Genomic DNA, 22,251 nt, shown 5'->3' on the forward strand with positions numbered 1-22,251 from the left:
CACTGACAAGTGTGAGGTATTGCACATTGGAAGGACAAACCAACGTAGAACATACAGGGTTAATGGTAAGGCACTGAGGAGTGCAGTGGAACAGAGGGATCTGGGAATACAGATACAAAATTCCCTAAAAGTGTCGTCACAGGTAGATAGGGTCGTAAAGAGAGCTTTTGGTACATTGCAAACAACAGGAATTCTGCAGATGCTGGAAATTCAAGCAACACACATAAAAGTTGCTGGTGAATGCAGCAGGCCAGGCAGCATCTCTAGGAAGAGGTGCAGTCAACGTTTCAGGCCGAGACCCTTGGTACATTGGCCTTTATTAAAGTATTGAGTATAAGAGCTGGAATGCTATGATGAGGTTGTATAAGGCATTGGTGAGGCCGAATCTGGAGTATTGTGTTCAGTTTTGGTCACCAAATTTCAGGAAGGATATAAATAAGGTTGAAAGAGTGCAGAGAAGGTTTACAAGGATGTTGCCGGGACTTGAGAAACTCAGTTACAGAGAAAGGTTGAATAGGTTGGGACTTTATTCCCTGGAGCGTAGAAGAATGAGGGGAGATTTGATAGAGGTATATAAAATTATGATGGGTATAGATAGAGTGAATGCAAGCAGGCTTTTTCCACTGAGGCAAGGAGACAAAAAAACAGAGGACATAGGTTAAGGGTGAGGGGGGAAAAGTTTAAAGGGAACATTGGGGGGGCTTCTTCACACAGAGAGTGGTGGGAGTATGGAATGAGCTGCCAGACGAGGTGGTAAATGCGGGTTCTTTTTTAACATTTAAGAATAAATTGGACAGATACGTGGATGGGAGGTGTATGGAGGGATATGGTCCGTGTGCAGGTCAGTGGGACTAGGCAGAAAATGGTTCGGCACAGCCAAGAAGGGCCAAAAGGCCTGTTTCTGTGCTGTAGTTTCTATGGTTTCTATGGACTACCAATTGTGCAGAAACAAAAACACTAATATAGATAAATAGACATTGCATACACACATATACACTGCCTATAAAAAGTATTCACCTCCCTTGGAAGGTTTCATGTTTTACTGTTTTACAACATTGAATCACAGTGGATTTAATTTGGCTTTTTTGACACTGATCAGAAAAGACTTTTCCTGTCAAAGTGAAAACAAATATTTACAAATCAGGATAAATTTATTATAATTATTAAACACAAAGTAAGTGATTGCATAATTGCTCACCCCCTCGTTATTTAGTAGGTGCACTTTGGCACCAATTACAGCTTTGAGTCTATGTGGATAGGTCTCTATCAGCTTTGCACGTCTGGACACTACTTTTTTCCCCATTCTTCTTTACAAAACTGCTCAAGCTCTGTTAGATTGCATGGGGATTGTAAATGAACAGCCCTTTTCAAGTCCGGCCACAAATTCTCAATTGGATTGAGGTCTGGACTCTGACTTGGCCACTCCGGGACATTATCTTTGTTGTTTTAAGCCATTCCTGTATAGCTGTGGCTTTATGCTTGGGGTCATTGTCTTGCTGGAAAAGAAACCTTCCCCTAAGTCGCCATTCTCTTGCAGACTGCATCAGGTCTTCCTCCAGGATTTCCCTGTATTTTGTTGCATTCATTTTACCCTCTAACTTCACAGGCCTTTCAGCGCCTGCTACGGTGAAGCATCCCCGCAACATGATGCAGCCACCACCATGCTTCACAGTAGGGATGGTGTGTTTTTGATGATGTGCAGTGTTTGGTTTACAACAAACATAACATTTAGTCTGATGGCCAAAAAAGTCAATTTTGGTTTCATCAAACTATAGAACCACCTTCCAGCTGACTTCAGAGTCTCCCACGTGCCTTCTTGCAAACTCTAGCCGAGATTTCATGTGAGTTCTTTTCAACAGTTGTATGCACCTCCCATGTCAGCTACTGAGGCTTGTAACTCCTACAGAATTGTTATAGGTCTCTTGGTGATCTCCCTCACTAGTCCCCTTCTTGCACGGTCACCTAGTTGGTGGCAGGTTTACAGCTGTGCCATATTCTTTCCATTTCTTAATGATTGACTTAACCCTACTCCAAGGGATATTCAGTGACTTGAAAATTTTCTTTTATCCATCTCCTGAATGGTGCTTTTCAATAATCTTTTTGCAGAGTAATTTGGAGTGTTCTTTTGTCTTCATGGTGTAGTTTTTGTCAGGATACTGACTCACCAGCAGTTGGACCTTCCAGATCCAGGTGTATTTTTACTACAATCAATTGAAACACCTTGACTGCACACAGGTGATCTCTATTTAACTAATTATGTGACTTCTAAATCCACGTCAGAGCAATTAGGATAATAGTTGAATAATTCCCAGTAGAGTTTATTGGCATTCATTTGTACAAATTAAGGTGTTCGAAGTGTGTTTAAATTTACTGAGCTTATAAAATATTACTAATTGTGTAGTATTTTGGGACAACATTTTATAGAATGTATGAAGTTCTAGTGCTTCCAGGATTTATTAGCATTTAATGAAGATGGATTCTAGGGTCTGGACAAATTGTGAAACATAGAAACGTAGAAAATAGGTGCAGGAGTAGGCCATTCAGCCCTTCAAGCCTGCACCACCATTCAGTATGATCATGGCTGATCATCCAACTCAGAACCCTGTACCTGCCTCCTCTCCATACCCCCTGATCCCTTTAGCCACAAGGGCCATATCTAACTCCCTCTTAAATATAGCCAATGAACTGGCCTTAACTGCTTCCTGTGACAGAGAATTCCACAGATTCACTACTCTCTGTGTGAAGAAGTTTTTTCCTCATCTCGGTCCTAAAAGGCTTCCCCTTTATCCTCAAACTGTGACCCCTCGTTCTGGACTTCCCCAACATCAGGAACAATCTTCCTGCATCTAGCCTGTCCAATCCCTTTAGGATTTTATATGTTTCAATAAGATCCCCCCTCAATCTTCTAAATTCCAACAAGTATAATCCTAGTTCATCCAATCTTTCATCATATGAAAGTCCTGCCATCCCAGGAATCAATCTGGTGATCAACAGGAATTCTGCAGATGCTGGAAATTCAAGCAACACACATAAAAATTGCTGGTGAATGCAGCAGGCCAGGCAGCATCTCTAGGAAGAGGTACAGTCGACGTTTCAGGCCGAGAACCTTCGTCAGGACTAACTGAAGGAAGAGTGAGTAAGGGATTTGAAAGTTGGAGGGGGAGCGGGAGGGGGAGATCTAAAATGATAGGAGAAGACAGGAGAGGGAGGGATGGAGCCAAGAGCTGGACAGGTGATAGGCAAAAGGGATGCGAGAGGATCATGGGACAGGAGGTCCGGGAAGAAAGATGGGGGGTGGGGGTACCCAGAGGATGGGCAAGGGGTATATTCAGAGGGACAGAGGGAGAAAAAGGAGAGTGAGAGAAAGAATGTGTGTATAAAAATAAGTAACAGATGGGGTACGAGGGGGAGGTGGGGCATTAGCAGAAGTTAGAGAAGTCGATGTTCATGCCATCAGGTTGGAGGCTACCCACATTAATCAATCTGGTGAACCTTCTTTGTACTCCCTCTATGGCAAGGATATCTTTCCTTAGATTAGGGGACCAAAACTGCACACAATACTCCAGGTGTGGTCTCACCAAGGCCTTGTACAACTGCAGTAGTACCTCCCTGCTCCTGTACTTGAATACTTTTGCTATAAATGCCAGCATACCATTTGCCTTTTTCACCGCCTGCTGTACCTGCATGCCCACTTTCAATGACTGGTGTATAATGACACCCAGGTCTCGTTGCACCTCCCCTTTTCCTAATCGGCCACCATTCAGATAATAACCTGTTTTCCTGTTTTTGCCACCAAAGTGGATAACCTCACATTTATCCACATTAAATTGCATCTGCCATGAATTTGCCCACTCACCTAACCTATCCAAGTCACCCTGCATCCTCTTAGCATCCTCCTCACAGCTAACACTGCCGCCCAGCTTCGTGTCATCTGCAAACTTGGAGATGCTGCATTTAATTCCCTCATCCAAGTCATTAATATATATTGTAAACAACTGGGGTCCCAGCACTGAGCCTTGCGGTACCCCACTAGTCACTGCCTGCCATTCTGAAAAGGTCCCGTTTATTCCCACTCTTTGCTTCCTGTCTGCTCACCAATTCTCCATCCACATCAATACTTTACCCCCAATACCGTGTGCTTTAAGTTTGCACACTAATCTCCTGTGTGGGACCTTGTCAAAAGCCTTTTGAAAATCCAAATATACCACATCCACTGGTTCTCCCCTATCCACTCTACTAGTTACATCCTCAAAAAATTCTATGAGATTCGTCAGACATGATTTTCCTTTCACAAATCCATGCTGACTTTGTCCGATGATTTCACCGCTTTCCAAATGTGCTGTTATCACATCTTTGATAACTGACTAGCAGTTTCTCCACCACCTATGTTAGGCTAACCGGTCTATAATTCCCCGGTTTCTCTCTCCCTCCTTTTTTAAAAAGTGGGGTTACATTAGCCACCCTCCAATTCTCAGGAACTAGTCCAGAATCTAAAGAGTTTTGAAAAATTATCACCAATGCATCCACTATTTCTTGGGCTACTTCCTTAAGCACTCTGGGATGCAGACCATCTGGCCCTGGGGATTTATCTGTTTTTAATCCCTTCAATTTACCTAACACCACTTCCCTACTAACATGTATTTCCCTCAGTTCCTCCATCTCACTGGACCCTCTGTCCCCGACTATTTCCGGAAGATTATCTATATCCTCCTTAGTGAAAGCAGAACCAAAGTAGTTATTCAATTGGTCTGCCATGTCCTTGCTCCCCATAATCAATTCACCTGTTTCTGTCTATAGGGGACCTACATTTGTCTTAACCAATCTTTTTCTTTTTACATATCTATAAAAGCTTTTACAATCAGTTTTTATGTTCCCTGCCAGTTTTCTGTCATAATCTTTCTTCCCTTTGCTAATTAAGCCCTTTTTCCTCCTCTGCTGGACTCTGAATTTCTCCCAGTCCTCAGTGAGCCACTTTTTCTGGCTAATTTGTATGCTTCTTCTTTGGAATTGATACTATCCCTAATTTCCCTTGTCAGCCACGGGTGTACTACCTTCCCTGATTTATTCTTTTGCCAAACTGGGATGAACAATTGTTGTAGTTCATCCATGCGATCTTTAAATGCTTGCCATTGCATATCCACCATCAACCCTTTAAGTGTCATTTGCCAGTCTATCTTAGCTAATTCATGTCTCATACCTTCAAAGTTACCCTTCTTTAAGTTCGGAACCTTTGTTTCTGAGTTAACTATGTCACTCTCCATCTTAATGAAGAATTCCACCATATGATGGTCACTCTTACCCAAGGGGCCTCTCATGACAAGATTGCTAATTAACTCTTCCTCATTGCTCACGGGTTGAGTAAGCTAGAGCTTTTCTCTTTGGAGTGGAGGAGGATAAGAGATGAATTGATAGAGCAGTACAAGATAAGATGCATAGATTGAGTGGACAGACGAAGAGGTTTTCTGCAGGACAGAAATGGCTAATACGAGGGGTCATAATTCAAGGTGATTGGAGGAAAGTATTAGGGAGATATCAGAGGTAAGTATTTTTTTACACATAGAGTGATGAGCGTTGTGTATTTAATATCTCAGTAAAATGACTAATATTGCAAATATATTGTGTGATTAAGCATTCTTGTTTAAATAATTCATTACATGTTGTATGTAAAAGTATGTACATGGCATAGTATCATGCCACCATGTCATATACACATGCCTCGCTAAACTAAACTGAACATACACGAGCTATCTCCTAGCTTCCTTGTTTTCCTTTTAATTGACTTTTATGTTTGGAGTTACTAAACACAACAGTGGCAACAAAGTAATTTTAAAATGAACCCAAGACAACTACCTACCTGTTGAAGCACAGCAAGATGTTTGAGTGTTTAAAAAGTGTAGCGAGAAGCAGTTGTCACAGTTGGGTAGGAAAAAAGGCTGAAAAAGGACAAATTTACAGGTTCATAAAGAGTGACTTCATAAACAGTGATATTAATCATCAATTTTTAAAAAGTGGAAATGACTGGCTGCATTGGAAAGATAGGCAAGTTCAAATGGCACAACAGATAACTGGAATGTGTATAATGAGCAAATTGTGCTGTGCTTTGAGCAAGTCAATGAGAAGTGAGTGCCTTGGATTTAAAAGCATACAGTTTGCTTAAAAATTTAACAGCTCCAATCAACCAGCCAAAACTAGCTTTGCTGATATCGTAAAAGTAATGCAGGAACATTTAGAACTGAAACCATTGTTGATTGCAGAACGCTTTATAGTTCATAAGCAGAATCAAAAGGAAGGGGAGTCCGTTTCAGCACACATGGTTGAGCTGAAGAGAATGAGTGTTCTCAATTCAGTGATAGATTTAATGATGCACTGAGAGATCATTTAATTTGTGGAATGTTACAAGAAAGCATTCAAAAACAGCTCCTAACTGAAGCAGAACTACATTTAAAAGAGCAGTTGAAATAGCTGTATCGATGGAAACAGCAGCCAGAGACACAATTGGGATGCAGTCAGGAATAAAAGTGAAGCATGAACAAATTTGCAGCCTCTAAACAGAAACCAGGTTGGCTGAACAAATTGGGTTACCTTTGTGGCAGGGGCTCACATGCACCTGACCAATGAAGGTTAAAGGCAAAACTTACAGAAAATTTAACAAAGTAGGACCATACTAAAAGCATGTCGGGTAGACAAAAATAAATGTATGCACAGGAAAGAGAAAAGTTAAAGAATCAAGTTACAGTTTCAAGAAAAAGCACTAATCTGCATGCTATTGTCAAAATATCTGATGATGAGAGTGACACAGGACCCTGAGATTTACAACAGTCATAGTCATAGTCGTACTTTACTGATCCCGGGGGAAATTGGTTTTCGTTACAGTTGCACCATAAATAATTAAATAGTAATAAAACCATAAATAGTTAAATAGTAATATGTAAATTATGCCAGGAAATCAGTCCAGGACCAGCCTATTGGCTCAGGGTGTCTGACCCTCCAAGGGAGGAGTTGTAAAGTTTGATGGCCACAGGCAGGAATGACTTCCTATGACGCTCTGTGCTGCATCTCGGAGGAATGAGTCTCTGGCTGAATGTACTCCTGTGCCCACCCAGTACGTTATGTAGTGGATGGGAGACATTGTCCAAGATGGCATGCAACTTGGACAGCATCCTCTTTTCAGACACCATCATCAGAGAGTCCAGTTCCATCCCCACAACATCACTGGCCTTACAAATGAACTTGTTGATTCTGTTGGTGTCTGCTACCCTCAGCCTGCTGCCCCAGCACACAACAGCAAACATGATAGCACTGGCCACCACAGACTCGTAGAACATCCTCAGCATTGTCCAGCAGATGTTAAAGGACCTCAGTCTTGTCAGGAAATAGAGACGGCTCTGACCCTTCTTGTAGACAGCCTCAGTGTTCTTTGACCAGTCCAGTTTATTGTCAATTCGTATCCCCAGGTATTTATAATCCTTCACCATGTCCACATTGACCCCCTGGATGGAAACAGGGGTCACTGGTACCTTAACCCTCCTCAGGTCTACCACCAGCTCTCTAGTCTTTTTCACATTAAGCTGCAGATAATTCTGCTCACACCATGTGACAAAGTTTCCTACCGTAGCCCTGTACTCAGCCTCATCTCCCTTGCTGATGCATCCAACTATGGCAGAGTTATCCGAAAACTTCTGAAGATGACAAGACTCTGTGCAGCAGTTGAAGTCTGAGGTGTAAATGGTGAAGAGAAAGGGAGACAAGACAGTCCCCTGTGGAGCCCCAGTGCTGCTGATCACTCTGTCGGACACACAGTGTTGCAAGCACACATACTGTGGTCTGCCAGTCAGGTAATCAAGAATCCATGACACCAGGGAAGCATCCACCTGCATCGCTGTCAGCTTCTCCCCCAGCAGAGCAGGGCGGATGGTGTTGAACGCACTGGAGAAGTCAAAAAACATGACCCTCACAGTTCTCGCTGGCTTGTCCAGGTGGGCGTAGACACGGTTCAGCAGGTAGACAATGGCATCCTCAACTCCTGGTCAGGGCTGGTAGGCGAACTGGAGGGGATCTAAGTGTGGCCTGACCATAGGCTGGAGCAGCTCCAGAACAAGTCTCTCCAGGGTCTTCTTGATGTGGGAGGTCAATGCCACCGGTCTGTAGTCATTGAGGCCGCTGGGGCGCGGCGTCTTTGGCACAGGGACGAGGCAGGACGTCTTCCACAGTACAGGAACCCTCTGGAGCCTCAGGCTCAGGTAGAAGACATGGCGAAGTACTCCACAATGTGAAAACTATAGACAAGCAATATGGCTTACACAAGATTTGAACAGCTTTTAGAATTAAAATGGAATTGGACCATGGTTCACTGTTTCAGTCATTCCACAAAAAGAGTTTGAATGGCATTTTGAGGATACTGAACTGAAGCTGCAGATATCCAAATAAGAACTTACACTGGAGAAAAGGTAACTCCTGTGGGAATGACATTCGTAACAGTGAAACAACAGCCAACAAGCCACATTGAACTTGTATGTGGTAAAAACAGGAGGGCCAGCATTGTGGGGATGTGAATGGATCAGACAACTGCAACTTGATTGGAGATCCATCCACCATTTACATGCTGCATCCACTGTAATAGGGGCAACTGAAAGCAAGTTATGAAACATGCTGGATGATGTCACAGCAGTGTTCAAAGATGGCTTTGGAAAACTCAAACTAAAATAGTGTTAAATTAAAATACCACATCCAAGTTTGCAAAGCCCATCTGGTTCCATATTTCATCTGTGACGAAGTAGCCAGTGAGCTAGATCACATGGAGGTTGAAAGTATTCTTTCCAAGCCCGAATTTGGGCCATGGGCGATGCCAGTGGTCCCAGTAGCCAAGAAGCATGGGTTTGTCAGGACCTGTGGTAATTTTAAGGTCACCAGCAACTGAAAGTAGACCAATACCCCCTGCCCAGGACAGAAGATATCTTCTCAAACTTTTCTGGAGGGAAACACTTCAGCAAAGTGGACAGCTGTGGCCCACCTACAGGTGGAGCTGGAAGAAGAGCCTAAAGGGTTTCTCACTTTATCACTCTGATGGTAATCATCACTTACTGTAGTTGCACTATCAATGCACAAGGATTACACAGGTGATGTTCTTGTACATGATCCATATCATCCAGTGAAGCTTGCTAATGCTCTGTTTGGGAAGCCAACGCGTCCAGAAGAAAGCTCACCAGGGTTGTCAGAACCACTTCCTGTAGTCCCAGAGTCAACTCCTACAACATCCATGGAAGAGATCCCAGAACCTGAGATTGTCTCACAGCCCATATCCCTGGTTACTGGTCGTAACTATTGTTTCCTCAGTTGTCTGCAGCTCACCCTTCGACCCCGATCCCACAGACGCATAGGTTCACAAATTGTGTTCAGTTCAATATGCTTGTTAATAGAGTCTTCTGTTGACCAAGCTTTTAAGAATTCTCTTGATTTCTTGTTTCATGCTTCTGCCAGGACTTCTGTAGTTTCCCAGACGAAATTAGGTTCTTCGTGGTCTTCATGTACTGAGTTGAGTGATCGAGGATCATGTCTCCTTATGGTTAGCTGGTGTTCATGTAGTCTTGTGGATAGTTTCCTCACCTTCTGTCCTACATAGTGTTTGGGTCAGGTCCCACATTGGATTTGGTATATTACATTTGTTCTCTCCATGTGGGTTTTGGATCTTTGGGTTTCAAGACAATCATTCTGATGGATGTGCTGGGTATTCAAAAAACTTCATCAGAAGGTGTCTCACTGAGAGAAGCAACACTATAACACCTACTGAACAAACATGAAGGAGGCTACCCTACCGTATATCAGGAATATTTCCGAAATGACAGCAAGACTGTTCCGACCACACGGAGTAATGGTAGCACACAAACCCAGCATAATCATCAGAACACCAACCATTGTGGATCCAAGTGCGACTGGACAATATTCATTAAGGCAGGTTATCACATTCTTCTTAGGCACCTTGTATAGTTAAAGCCTTCTTGAAGCAGGGGAGTACCTCAGACTGCCAAAGCGAGAGGTTTAAAGATCTCAGTGAACACTCCAGCTAGTTGATCAGCACAGGTCTTTAGTATTTGGCCAGGTACCCCAAGTGGCAGCACAGATTGACAGGTTGGTGAAGAAAGCACTTAACAAGCTTGCCTTCATAAACAATGGTTGGGATGGTATGTTACAAGTTTACAAAATCGCAGTTAATCTGAACATGGAATACTGTGTAGTTGTAGCCTCTATACTCTAGAACAGTGTGATTATGCTGCGGAGAGTGCCAGCTATGTTGCTGTGGCACCACTGCACTAGTAGGCATATCTCACTCCTGTTCCCCCTCTCGTCACCACCTGAGATTCTGCCAACAATGGTTGTATCGTCAGCAAATTTACAGATGGTATTTGAGCTATGCCTAGCCAGACAGTCATGGGTACAAACGTTTGTACAATATAGAGGGTAGAGCAGTGGGCTAAGCACCCACCCGTGAGGTGCACCAGTGTCAATCGATGTTATCACCAATCTGCACAGACTGTGGTCTTCCAGTTAGGAAGTCGAGGATCCAATTGCAGAGGGAGGTACAGAGACCCAGGTTCTGCAACTTCTCAATCAGACTTGTGGGAAAGTTGGCATTAAATGCTGAGCTTTAGTCGATGAACAGCATCCTGATGTATGTGCTTGTGGTGTCCAGGTGGTCTAAAGCCGTGTGGAGAGCCATTGAGATTGTGTCTGCCATTGACCTATTGTCATGATAGGGAAATTGCAATGGGTCCAAATCCTTCCTGAGGCAGGAGTTCAGTCTAGTCATGACCAACCCCTCAAAGCATTTCATCATTGTTAATGTGAGTGTGATAGTCGTTAAGGCAGCCCACATTATTCTTCTTAGGCACTGGTCTAATTATTGCCTTTTTGAAGCAAGTGGAAACTTCCGCCCATAGCAGTGAGAGTTTGCAAATGTCCTTGAATACTACGCTGGTTGGTTGGCACAAGTTTTCAGAGCTTTACCAAGTATTCCATCAAGACCTTCCACCTCGCAAGGGTTCACTCTCTTTAAAGACAGCGGAACATCGGCCTCTGAGACGAGATCACAGGGTCATTAGGTGCAGCAGAGATTTTATGGGATGAGATTGGATAGAAAATAGGTGCAGGAGTAGGCCATTCAGCCCTTCAAGCCAGCACCACCATTCACTGTGATCATGGCTGATCATCCACAATCAGTACCCTTTTCCTGCCTTCTCCCCATATCCCTTCACTCCGCGATCTTTAAGAGCTCTAACTCTTTTTTGAAAGAATCCAGATAATTGGCCTCCACTGCCTTCTGAGGCAGAGCATTCCACAGAACCACAACCCTCTGTGTGAAAAAGTTTTTCCTCAACTCTGTTCTAAACTGTGGCCTCTGGTCCTGGACTCCCCCAACATCGGGAACATGTTTCCTGCCTCTAGTGTGTCCAATCCCTTAATAATCTTATATGTTTCAATCAGATCCCCTCTCATCCTTCTAAATTCCAGAGTATACAAGCCCAGTCGCTCCAATCTTTCAACATATGACAGTCCCGCCATCCCGGGAATTAACCTCGTGAACCTACGCTGCACTCTCTCAATAGCTAGAATGTTCTTCCTCAAATTTGGAGACCAAAACTGTACACAATACTCCAGGTGTGGTCTCACCAGGGCACTGTACAACTGCAGAAGGACCTCTTTGCTCCTATACACAATTCCCCTTATTATGAAGGCAAGCATGCCTTTAGCTTTCTTCACTGCCAGCTGTGCCTGCATGCTTACTTTCAGTGACTGATGAACAAGGACACCTAGATCTCGTTGTAGAACATAGAACATAGAATAGTACAGCACAGTACAGGCCCTTCAGCCCACAATATTGTGCTGACCCTCAAACCCTGCCTCCCATATAATCATCCAACTTAAATTCCTCCATATACCTGTCTAGTAGTCTCTTAAATTTCACTAGTGTATCTACCTCCACCACTGACTCAGACAGTGCATTCCATGCACCAACCACTCTCTGAGTAAAAAACCTTCCTCTAATAGCCTCCTTAAACTTCTCACTCCTTACCTTAAAGCCATGTCCTCTTGTATTGAGCAGTGGTGCCCTGGGGAAGAGGCACTGGCTATCCACTCTATCTATTCCTCTTATTATCTTGTACACCTCTGTCATGTCTCCTCTCATCCTCCTTCTCTCCAAAGAGTAAAGCCTTAGCTCCCTTAATCTCTGATCATAATGCATATTCTCTAAACCAGGCAGCATCCTGGTAAATCTCCTCTGTACCCTTTCCAATGCTTACACATCCTTCCTATAGTGAGGTGACCAGAACTGGACACAGTACTCCCAAGTGTGGCCTAACCAGAGTTTTATAGAGCTGCATCATTACATCGTGACTCTTAAACTCTATCCCTCGACTTATGAAAGCTAACACCCCATAAGCTTTCTCAACTACCCTATCTACCTGTGGGGCAACTTTCAGGAATCTGTGGACATGTACCCCCAGATCCCTCTGCTCCTCCACGCTACAAAGTATCCTGCCATTTACTTTGTACTCTGCCTTGGAGTTTGTCCTTCCAAAATGTACCACCTCACACTTCTCCGGGTTGAACCCCATCTGCCACTTCTCAGCCCACTTCTGCATCCTATCAATGCCTCTCTGCAATCCTCTACACTATCTACAACACCACTAACCTTTGTGTCATCTGCAAACTTACCAACCCACCCTTCTACCCCCACATCCAGGTCATCAATAAAAATCACAAAAAGTAGAGGTCCCAGAACAGATCCTTGTGGGAGACCACTAGTCACAATCCTCCAATCTGAATGTACTCCCGCCACCATGACCCTCTGCCTTCTGCAGGCAAGCCAATTCTGAATCCACCAAGCCAAACCTCCCTGGATCCCATGCCTTCTGACTTTCTGAATAAGCCTACCGTGTGGAACCTTGTCAAATGCCTTACTAAAATCCATATAGATCACATCCAGTGCACTACCCTCATCTATATGCCTGGTAACCTCCTCAAAGAACTCTATCAGGCTTGTTAGACACGATCTGCCCTTCACAAAGCCATGCTGACTCTCCCTGATCAGACCATGATTCTCTAAATGCCCATAGATCCTACCTCTAAGAATCTTTTCCAACAGCTTTCCCACCACAGATGTAAGGCTCACTGGTCTATAATTACCCGGACTATCCCTACTACCTTTTTTGAACAAGGGGACAACATTCGCCTCGCTCCAATCCTCCGGTACCTTTCCCGTGGACGACGAGAACATAAAGATCCTAGCCAGAGGCTCAGCAATCTCTTCCCTTGCCTCGTGGAGCAGCCTGGGGAATATTCCATCAGGCCCCAGGGACTTACCCGTCCTAATGTATTTTAGCAACTCCAACACCTGAGGCTGAAGGTAGCAGACACCAGCAGAATCAACAAACTCATTCGTAAGGCCAGTGATGTTGTGGGGATGGAACTGGACTCTCTCACGGTGGTGTCTGAAAAGAGGATGCTGTCCAAGTTGCATGCCATCTTGGACAATGTCTCCCATCCACTACATAATATACTGGTTGGGGACAGGAGTACATTCAGCCAGAGACTTATTCCACTGAGATGCAACACAGAGCGTCATAGGAAGTCATTCCTGCCTGTGACCATCAAACTTTACAACTCCTCCCTTGGAAGGTCAGAGACCCTGAGCCAATAGGCTGGTCCTGGACTGATTTCCTGGCATAATTTACATATTACTATTTAACTATTTATGCTTTTATTACTATTTAATTATTTATGGTGCAACTGTAACGAAAACCAATTTCCCCCGGGATCAATAAAGTATGACTATGACTATGACTATAATGTACATTGTAAATAGCTGCGGTCCCAGCACTGAGCGGTACCCCACTAGTCACTGCCTGCCATTCTGAAAAGGACCCATTAATCCCTACTCTTTGTTTCCTGTCTGCCAACCAATTTTCTATCCATGTCAGTACCTTACCCCCAATACCATGTGCTCCAATCTTACACACTAATCTCCTATGTGGGACCTTATCAAAGGCTTTCTGAAAGTCCAGGTACACTACATCCACTGGCTCTCCCTTGTCCATTTTCATAGTTACATCCTCAAAAAATTCCAGAAGATTAGTCGAGCATGATTTCCCCTTCGTAAATCCATGCTGACTCGGACCGATCCTGTTACTGCTATCCAAATATGCCGCTATTACATCTTTTATAATTGACTGCAGCATCTTCCCCACCACTGATGTCAGACTGACTGGTCTATAATTGCCTGTTTTCTCTCTCCCTCCTTTCTTAAAAAGTGGGATAACGTTAGCTACCCTCCAATCCACAGGAACTGATCCTGAATCTATAGAACATTGGAAAATGATTACCAATGCATCCACGATTTCTAGAGCCACCTCCTTAAGTACCCTGGGGTGCAGACCATCAGGCCCTGGGGATTTATCAGCCTTCAGTCCCATCAGTCTACCCAATACCATTTTCTGCTTAATGTGAATTTCCTTCAGTTCCTCTGTTACCCTAGGTCCTCTGGCCACTATTACATCTGGGAGATTGTTTGTGTCTTCCCTCGTGAAGACAGGTCCAAAGTACCTGTTCAGCTCGTCTGCCATTTCCTTGTTCCCCATAATAATTTCACCCGTTTCTGTCTTCAAGGGCCCAAATTTGGTCTTAACTTATTTTTTCCTCTTCACATACTTAAAGAAGCTTTTACTATCCTCCTTTATATTCTTGGCTAGCTTACCTTCGTATCCCATCTTTTCCCCCCGTATTGCCTTTTTAGTTATCTTCTGTTGCTCCTTAAAAGTCTCCCAATCCCCTGGCTTTCCACTCATCCTTGCTATGTTATACTTCCTCTCTTTTATTTTTATACTGTCCTTGACTTCCCTTGTTATCCATCATCGCCCCTTACTCCCCTTAGAACCTTTCTTCCTCTTTGGAATGATCTGATCCTGCATCTTTTGTATTATTCCCAGAAATACCTGCCATTGTTGTTCCACTGTCATCCCTGCTAAGGTATCTTTCCAGTCAACTTTGGCCAGCTCCTCCCTCATAGGTCCATAGTCCCCTTTGTTCAACTGTAATACTGACACTTCCGATTTTCCCTTCTTCCTCTCAAATTGTAGATTAAAACTTATCATATTATGGTCACTATCTCCTAATGGTTCCTTTACCTCAAGTCCCCTTATCAAATCTGGCTCATTACACAGCACTAAATCCAGAATTGCCTTCTCCCTGGTGAATGAGGGCATTGGCTGAGAAGGAGTGGTTGATTTAAAACCCGGTCGAGACCAGCCTCCAAGACAAATGTTCAAGGTCAGCCGAGGTGCGACAAGTGAAATGAATTAGTCAAGTATCAGCCAATATAATCACGGTTTGCTCTAGGGGAGCAGCCTTGGACAGGCCAGGCTTGGATTTTCCAGAGTGAAGGAGGTTAAAGGGTAGCCTGACAGGAGCAAGATAGATAGGGCAGATGGTTTAAATGTTATTACCATAAAAAAAAACAAGTGGGTATAGATTTAAAGTGAGAGGAATGAGTTTTAAGGAGGAGAGGAAGGCTGATCTGGCCATGGACTCCACTCCACCTACCTGCTCTTTCCCCATAATCCTTGATTCCCCTGCTGTGCAAAAACCTAACTGTCTTAAATATATTTAATGAAACAGCCTCTACTGCTGCCCTGGATAGAGAATTCCACAGATTCACTGCTCTCTAGGATAAGCAATTCCTCCTCATCTTCATCCGAAATCTATTCTCCCAAATCTTGAGTCAATGTCTCACCAGTAGGAATAACTTTTGTGCCTGTAGTTCATGTATATCATTTTATATGGTTCTGTAAGATCCCTCTTTCTTCTAGATTCTGGTGAGTATTGTCCCAGGCCACTCAATCACTCCCTCTCTGAGGGGTAAATTAATTTTAAGTACAGTGGTTGATATCTGGAAATCATGGCCAAGGGAGGTGAAATCTCCAAAGCAATGCTTAAGAGACATTTAGACTGGCGATTAAATAGGCAAGATATAGAGGGACACAGTCTAACATGGGTAACTATAGCTAGAGTAGAAAGATTGGTATCATCTATATAATTATATGACTGAGCTATAACGAAAGGAAGAAACTGCTATTAATAGTAAGAAATGCTTTTAAATTTTTTGGAGATAAAATATATGCAAGGTTGTTTCTGAAAGGATCACTATAAGACAATGGTGATGAAAATGTACCTCAGGGAATTGGAGGAGCAACTCAAAACAATCAGCCCACTGAGAGGAAATGGTTGTGCAGATGTCTGTTCCCATTTACAAAGTGCTGAATACTCATGCCACATTTGATATGAAGTGCAAAATTATCCGGGCTGCAATGTTGTGTTGCACTTGGACATAAGTGTCAGCTGTCAACATTAGATTCTAATATCAAGACTGAGATATCGACATCTTTTCGTGTTCATTTTTATTTACAATATAACTGCTTTGTAAAAGTGTTTAGTTAACTTGTTTCTCACATCATTTAGGATAGCAGACAAGAAAAATTACTTTAATACAGTTCATTTGTGTTTGGTTTCAGCATGGGTAACTGAGAATATACAAAATAGACCAGACCTTAAAAGACTACTAATTTAGCATGTTAGGAACTTAGAACATCAATGGTAATTTTTCACCCTGGCGTACTAATTTCCAAATAAAGGAAAGGGAAAATAACTGGAGACACAAAATATCACAGATGCTGGAATCTGGAACAAAAAAATAAACTGCTCCTTGAATCAGTGGAGAGAAATGGACATTTGACATTTCAGGTTGAGACACCCTGAGCTACCTGCCAACTTAGTCATCATATGGGAGCCCAAGCATGGGAGGATGAACCCTGGGCGCCCTCCCAAGACTATGGTCAACACGCTCCTAGAAGACAGTGGTGCTGCTAATGTAGATGAACTGAACACACTGATGAGAGAGGGAGAAGTGGAGGTCTGTCATCGTGCCCGACACCGGCTCCGTAGGCCTGAGTCGATGTAGTAGTAGGTGAGACATGGTTGGATCCAAGTGAGGGTACATTTGGGGGTGGGGGTTGTGATAGGCAGATGGAAGAAGGCAGAGTGGAAATGGCAACAGGCTGGAAGATGACTAGAAAGGACTGCAGATGATGGAATCTGACAGGAGAGGTAGGTAAAATATGGACCCAAATGGGATGTGAAGGAGGACAGGTATAGATACTGAAAGAATAGAGGGGAGATGGCCGGTGTGAAGGGGTGGAGCAAGAGCTGGTTGGTAGGTCCAGGTGACAAGGATGAAAGCTAATGAAAGAAGGAAATTGGACTTCTTGTGTCCTTAGTCTACCTCCCTTCCCAGTGTGAGGCTCAATGTCAGCTAGCGACTCTATCATTGCAGATCAGCGAGTTGTGTTGTTATGTCTCCCCTCTCGCTGTGAAAACGTGACACCTCTCTGTCCCTTTATTGTTGGGGGGGGAAGAGAACCTGTGATATGTAGAATTGTTGGGGAGATTGATTAGTTTTTGTTGCACTGCAGATCATGGTCTGTCTTGTGGGCTTTGCTATTGCTTGCTTGGTGGGTGGAGGGTGCTGATGCTTTTTTGCTGAAGTGGGAAGGGGTGGTTATTGCTTTGCCACTGCTTGTGCATTGGGGGGGGGGTGCTTTGGGGTTCTAACATTTTTACTGTCACTCATTTGTTGGAGCAATCTTCTGTTTTCATGGATGTCTGTGAAGAACAAGAATTTCAGGTTGTATATTGTATACATTCTCTGATATTAAATTGGAACAATTGAACAGCACCTCATGCTCCACCTGAGTTGTCCACTACCCAATTAAGAAAACACAGAATTCTCTATTTCTGAGTAACCTGCTCCCCTGCTGTCCTCCTGATCCGCTCAGTTCTTCCAACACCCTATAGCCCTCTATCACACTGCTCCTATCCCCTCCTCCACCTTCACCTGTCCTCCCTCACATCCCATTTACGTCCATGTTTCACCTTCCTCTCTTATCAGATTCCATCATCGTCAGTCCCTTCTTGTCATCTTCCAGCCTCTGTTGCTATTTCCCCCCGCCCTCCTCCACCTGCTTATCACAACCTCCACCCCCCAATGTACCCTCGTTTGGATCCAACCATGTCTTGCTCCACCCCTTCCCTCCATCTCTTTATACTGGCCACCCCTCCTCTGTCTTAGTCCATTGACTGTCCATTCCCCTCCACATGTACTGCCTGACCCACAGAGTTCCTTGCTTATTACTGATGTGAAATGAATGTCTGATATATTTCATTAAAAAATCATTATATAACTGATGAACTACTGTGAAAGTTATGAAAACATTGATAGATCTTTCAGAATATTAACACAATCTGTCATTTGGCTTTTTTAGTACTGAATATTTTGTGTATTTAATGGAAATCAGTTTTGTTCTATAATATGGATTCTCTGTCATAGTTTCAGGTTTAAGCCAATTTATGTGCATTAAACAGTAAGCATAAGGAAAATATTTCTCAAATATATATGTGTATATTTCCCAGTTTCCCTTCTGTCACACTCTGAAAATCTTCTATAAAGAAGTATGTTCTAATTTACCTACCACCCCATGAGCCTCCTTATCCAGCACATCATCCTCTGCAACCTCTCCCATTTTCAACAGGATCTTACCATCAAACACATCTTTACCTCTGCCCCCTCCCCCCAACTCCCTGCTTTCAGCGGGGGTCACTTCCTCCACGATTCTCTTGTCCTTTCATCCTTGCCCATATGTCTCCTTCCCTGCAAGTGGAAAAAGTGCTACACCTGTCCATTCCCCTCCCTTGCCCCCATTCAGGTCCCAAACAGCCCTTCCAGGTGAGGCAACACTTTGCCTGCACGTCTTTCAGGGCCATTTACCATATCCGGTTCTCCTGGTATGGTCTCCCCTACATCGGTGAGATGCAACGTAGATTGGGAGAATTCTTTGTCAAGCACCTTTACTCTCTCTGCAACAGGCAAGATCTCCTGGTAACCAACCATTTCAATTCCAATCCCCATCCCCATTCTGATACTTTGGACCGTGGCCGCCTCTACTGCCAAGATGAGGCCACTCTGGGGTTGGTGGAGCAACATCTGGGTAGCCTTCAAACCATTGATTTCTCTATCTTCCAGTAATTTTCCCCCCTTCCTCCTCTCTTTTTTCCATTCTCCATTCTGGCTCCCTTCTCACCTCTTCTCCTTAACCATCCTCTGGTGCTCCTCCTCCTCCTCCCCTTTCTCCCATGGTCCACTCTCCTCTCTTATCAGATTCTTCCTTCTTCATCCCTTTACCTTTTCCACCTATCACCCCCACCACCCAGTGTATCATTTCAGACAAATCCATCCCACCTGCCTTCCCCTTCACGGGGCTTCACCTATCACCATCTAGTTTGTACTCTTTCCCTTCCCCTCCCCAACCTTATATTCTTGCTTCTTCCCCTTTTCATTGGGTCTCAGCCCGAAATGTTAACAGTTTATACCTTTCCAAAGGTGTTGCCTGACCTGCTGAATTCATCCAGCATTTTATTTGCACTATTCAATATATTCTAATTAATTTTTCATTACTGCTATGTTTGTCAATATTGTTTTTAATGATTTATTGCAATTTTTAACAGTTGTAATACACAATACTATTAACATTCAATCTCTTTTTCTGCCTTTGAGACATGTGCTGCAAATTGCTGCCAGAATATTTTAAAGTTAATAGTCATCTCAACGATTACTCTGGGAAAATCTTACTTTTTTCTTTAAACTAGTTTTCAATATTAGCCAAAAGTGACTTCATTCCCAGCTGTGGAGAAGATTATACATCTACTGCTCAACAGTGTTGCAAGTAATCAACTAAACGTGGATGACCGTGATGGGGGAGGAATGAATACAGTGCAATACTTTCAAAGAAGCATGAGGTGTCTCTGATTTTTGGCAGCTCTGAGCAATGATGCCTCTACTTACTGACTCTCGCTTCTGACAATGAAGAAGTCACAAACAAAAATCCGTACACGCAGTAAGTGCTTGGTTTATTTACTAGGAAATGTGGGTTAGGGAGTTTCAATTCAAAAATGTGTCAGTATACAGCGCTTATAAAAAGTATTCACCCCCTTGGAAGTTTTCATGTTTTATTGTTTCACAACATTGAATCACTGTGGATTATATTTGGCTTTTTTGACACTGATCCACAGAAAAAGACTCCTTCGTGTCAAAGTGGAAACAAAGCTTTACTAAGTGATCTAAATTAATTTAAAATATACAAAACAAAATAATTGATTGCAACTGGATTCACCCCCTTCAAGTCAGTATTTAGTAGATGCACCTTTGGTGGCAATTACAGCCTTGACTCTGTGTGGATAGGTCTCTATCAGATTTGCACATCTGGACACTGCATTTTTTCCCCATTCTTCATTACAAAACTGCCCAAGTTCTTGTCTGATTGCATGGGGATTGTGAGTGAACAGCCCTTTTCAAGTCCAGCCACAAATTCTCAGTCGAATTGAGCACTGGACTTGGACTTTGCTACTCCAAGACATTAACTTTATTGGTTTTAAGCCATTCCAGTGTAGCTTTGGCTTTATGCTTGGGGTCATTGTCTTACTGGAAAACAAAACTCCCATAGTCCTCTTGCAGACTACATCAGGTTTTCCTCCGTGACTTCCCTGTATTTTGTTGCATTCATTTTACCCTCTACCTTCACAAGCCTTCCAGGGCTGCTGCAGTGAAGCATCCTCACAGCATGATGCAGTCACCAACATGTTTCATGGTAGGGATGGTGTGCTTCTGATTATGTGTATATTTAGTCTGATGGCCAAAAAAGCTCAATTTTGGTTTCATCAGACTATAGAACCATCTTCCAACTGACTTAAGAGTCTCCCACATGCCTTCCAGCAAACTCTAGCTGAGATTTCATGTGAGTTTTTTTGAACAGTGGCTTTACCTTTGCCACTCTTCCATAAAGCTGTGACTGGTGAAGCACCCAGGCGACAGTTGTTGTATGTACAGTCTCTCCCATCTCAGGCACTGAAGCTTGTAACTCCTCCAGAGTTGTCATAGGTCTCTTGCTGGCCTCTCTCATTGGTTCCCTTCTTGCACGGTCACTCAGTTTTTGAGGACGGCCTGCCTTAAGCAGATTTACAGCAGTAGCATATTCTTCCCATTTCTTGATGATTGACTGAACTGTACTCCAAGGGATATTCAGTGGCTTGGAAATTTTCTTCTATCCTTCTCTGACCTGTGCTTTTCAATAAGCTTCTTGCAGAGTTGCTTGGAGTGTTCTGTCTTCACAATGTAGTTTTTGCCAGGATATTGACTCATCAGCAGTTGGACTTTTGAGATACAGGTGGACTTTTACTACAATCAATTGAAACACCTTGACTGCACACAGGTCTCCAAAAACAGATCTCCTTTTAACTGATCATGTGACATCAAAGGTATTATGTCACAAAGATAATTTTTTTGGTTGTTATGGGGGATTTCAACATGCGAGTAGACTGGGAAAATCAGGTTGGTACTGGACACCAAGAAAGGGAGTTTGTGGAATGCCTCAGAGATAGATTCTTAGAGCAGCTTGTATTAGAGCCTACCAGGGAGAAGGCAATTCTGGATTTAATGTTGCGTAATGAGCCAGATTTGATAAGGGAACTCGAGGTAAAGAAGCCATGAGGAGGTAGTGACCATAATATGATAAGTTTCAATCTACAATTTGAGAGGGAGAAGGGAAGATCGGAAGTGTCAGTATTACAGTTGAACAAAGGGGACTATGGACACATGAGGGAGGAGCTGCAAAAGTTGACTGGAAAGATACCCTAGCAAGGATAACAGTGGAACAACAATAGCAGGTATTTCTGGGAATAATACAGAAGGTGCAGGTTCAGATCATTCCAAAGAGGAAAAAAGATTCTAAGGGGAGTAAGGGGCAACCGTGGATAGTAAAAGCTTCTTTAGGTATGTGAAGAGGAAAAAATTAGTTAAGACTAAAGTTGGGCCCTTGAAGACAGAAACGGGTGAAATTATTATGGGGTACAAGGAAATGGCAGACGAGCTGAACAGGTAATTTGGACCTGCCTTCACTAGGGAAGACACAAACAATCTCCTAGATGTAATATTGGTCAGAGGACCTCGGGTAACAGAGGAACTGAAGGAAATTCACATCAGGTGCAAAATGGTGTTGGGTAAACTGATGGGACTGAAGGTTGATAAATCCACAGGGCCTGATGGTCTGCATCACAGGGTACTTAAAGAGGTGGCTCTAGAAATCGTGGATGCAT

This window comes from Mobula birostris, chromosome 2, assembly GCF_030028105.1.
Source record: "Mobula birostris isolate sMobBir1 chromosome 2, sMobBir1.hap1, whole genome shotgun sequence".
Classification (NCBI taxonomy): domain Eukaryota; kingdom Metazoa; phylum Chordata; class Chondrichthyes; order Myliobatiformes; family Myliobatidae; genus Mobula; species Mobula birostris.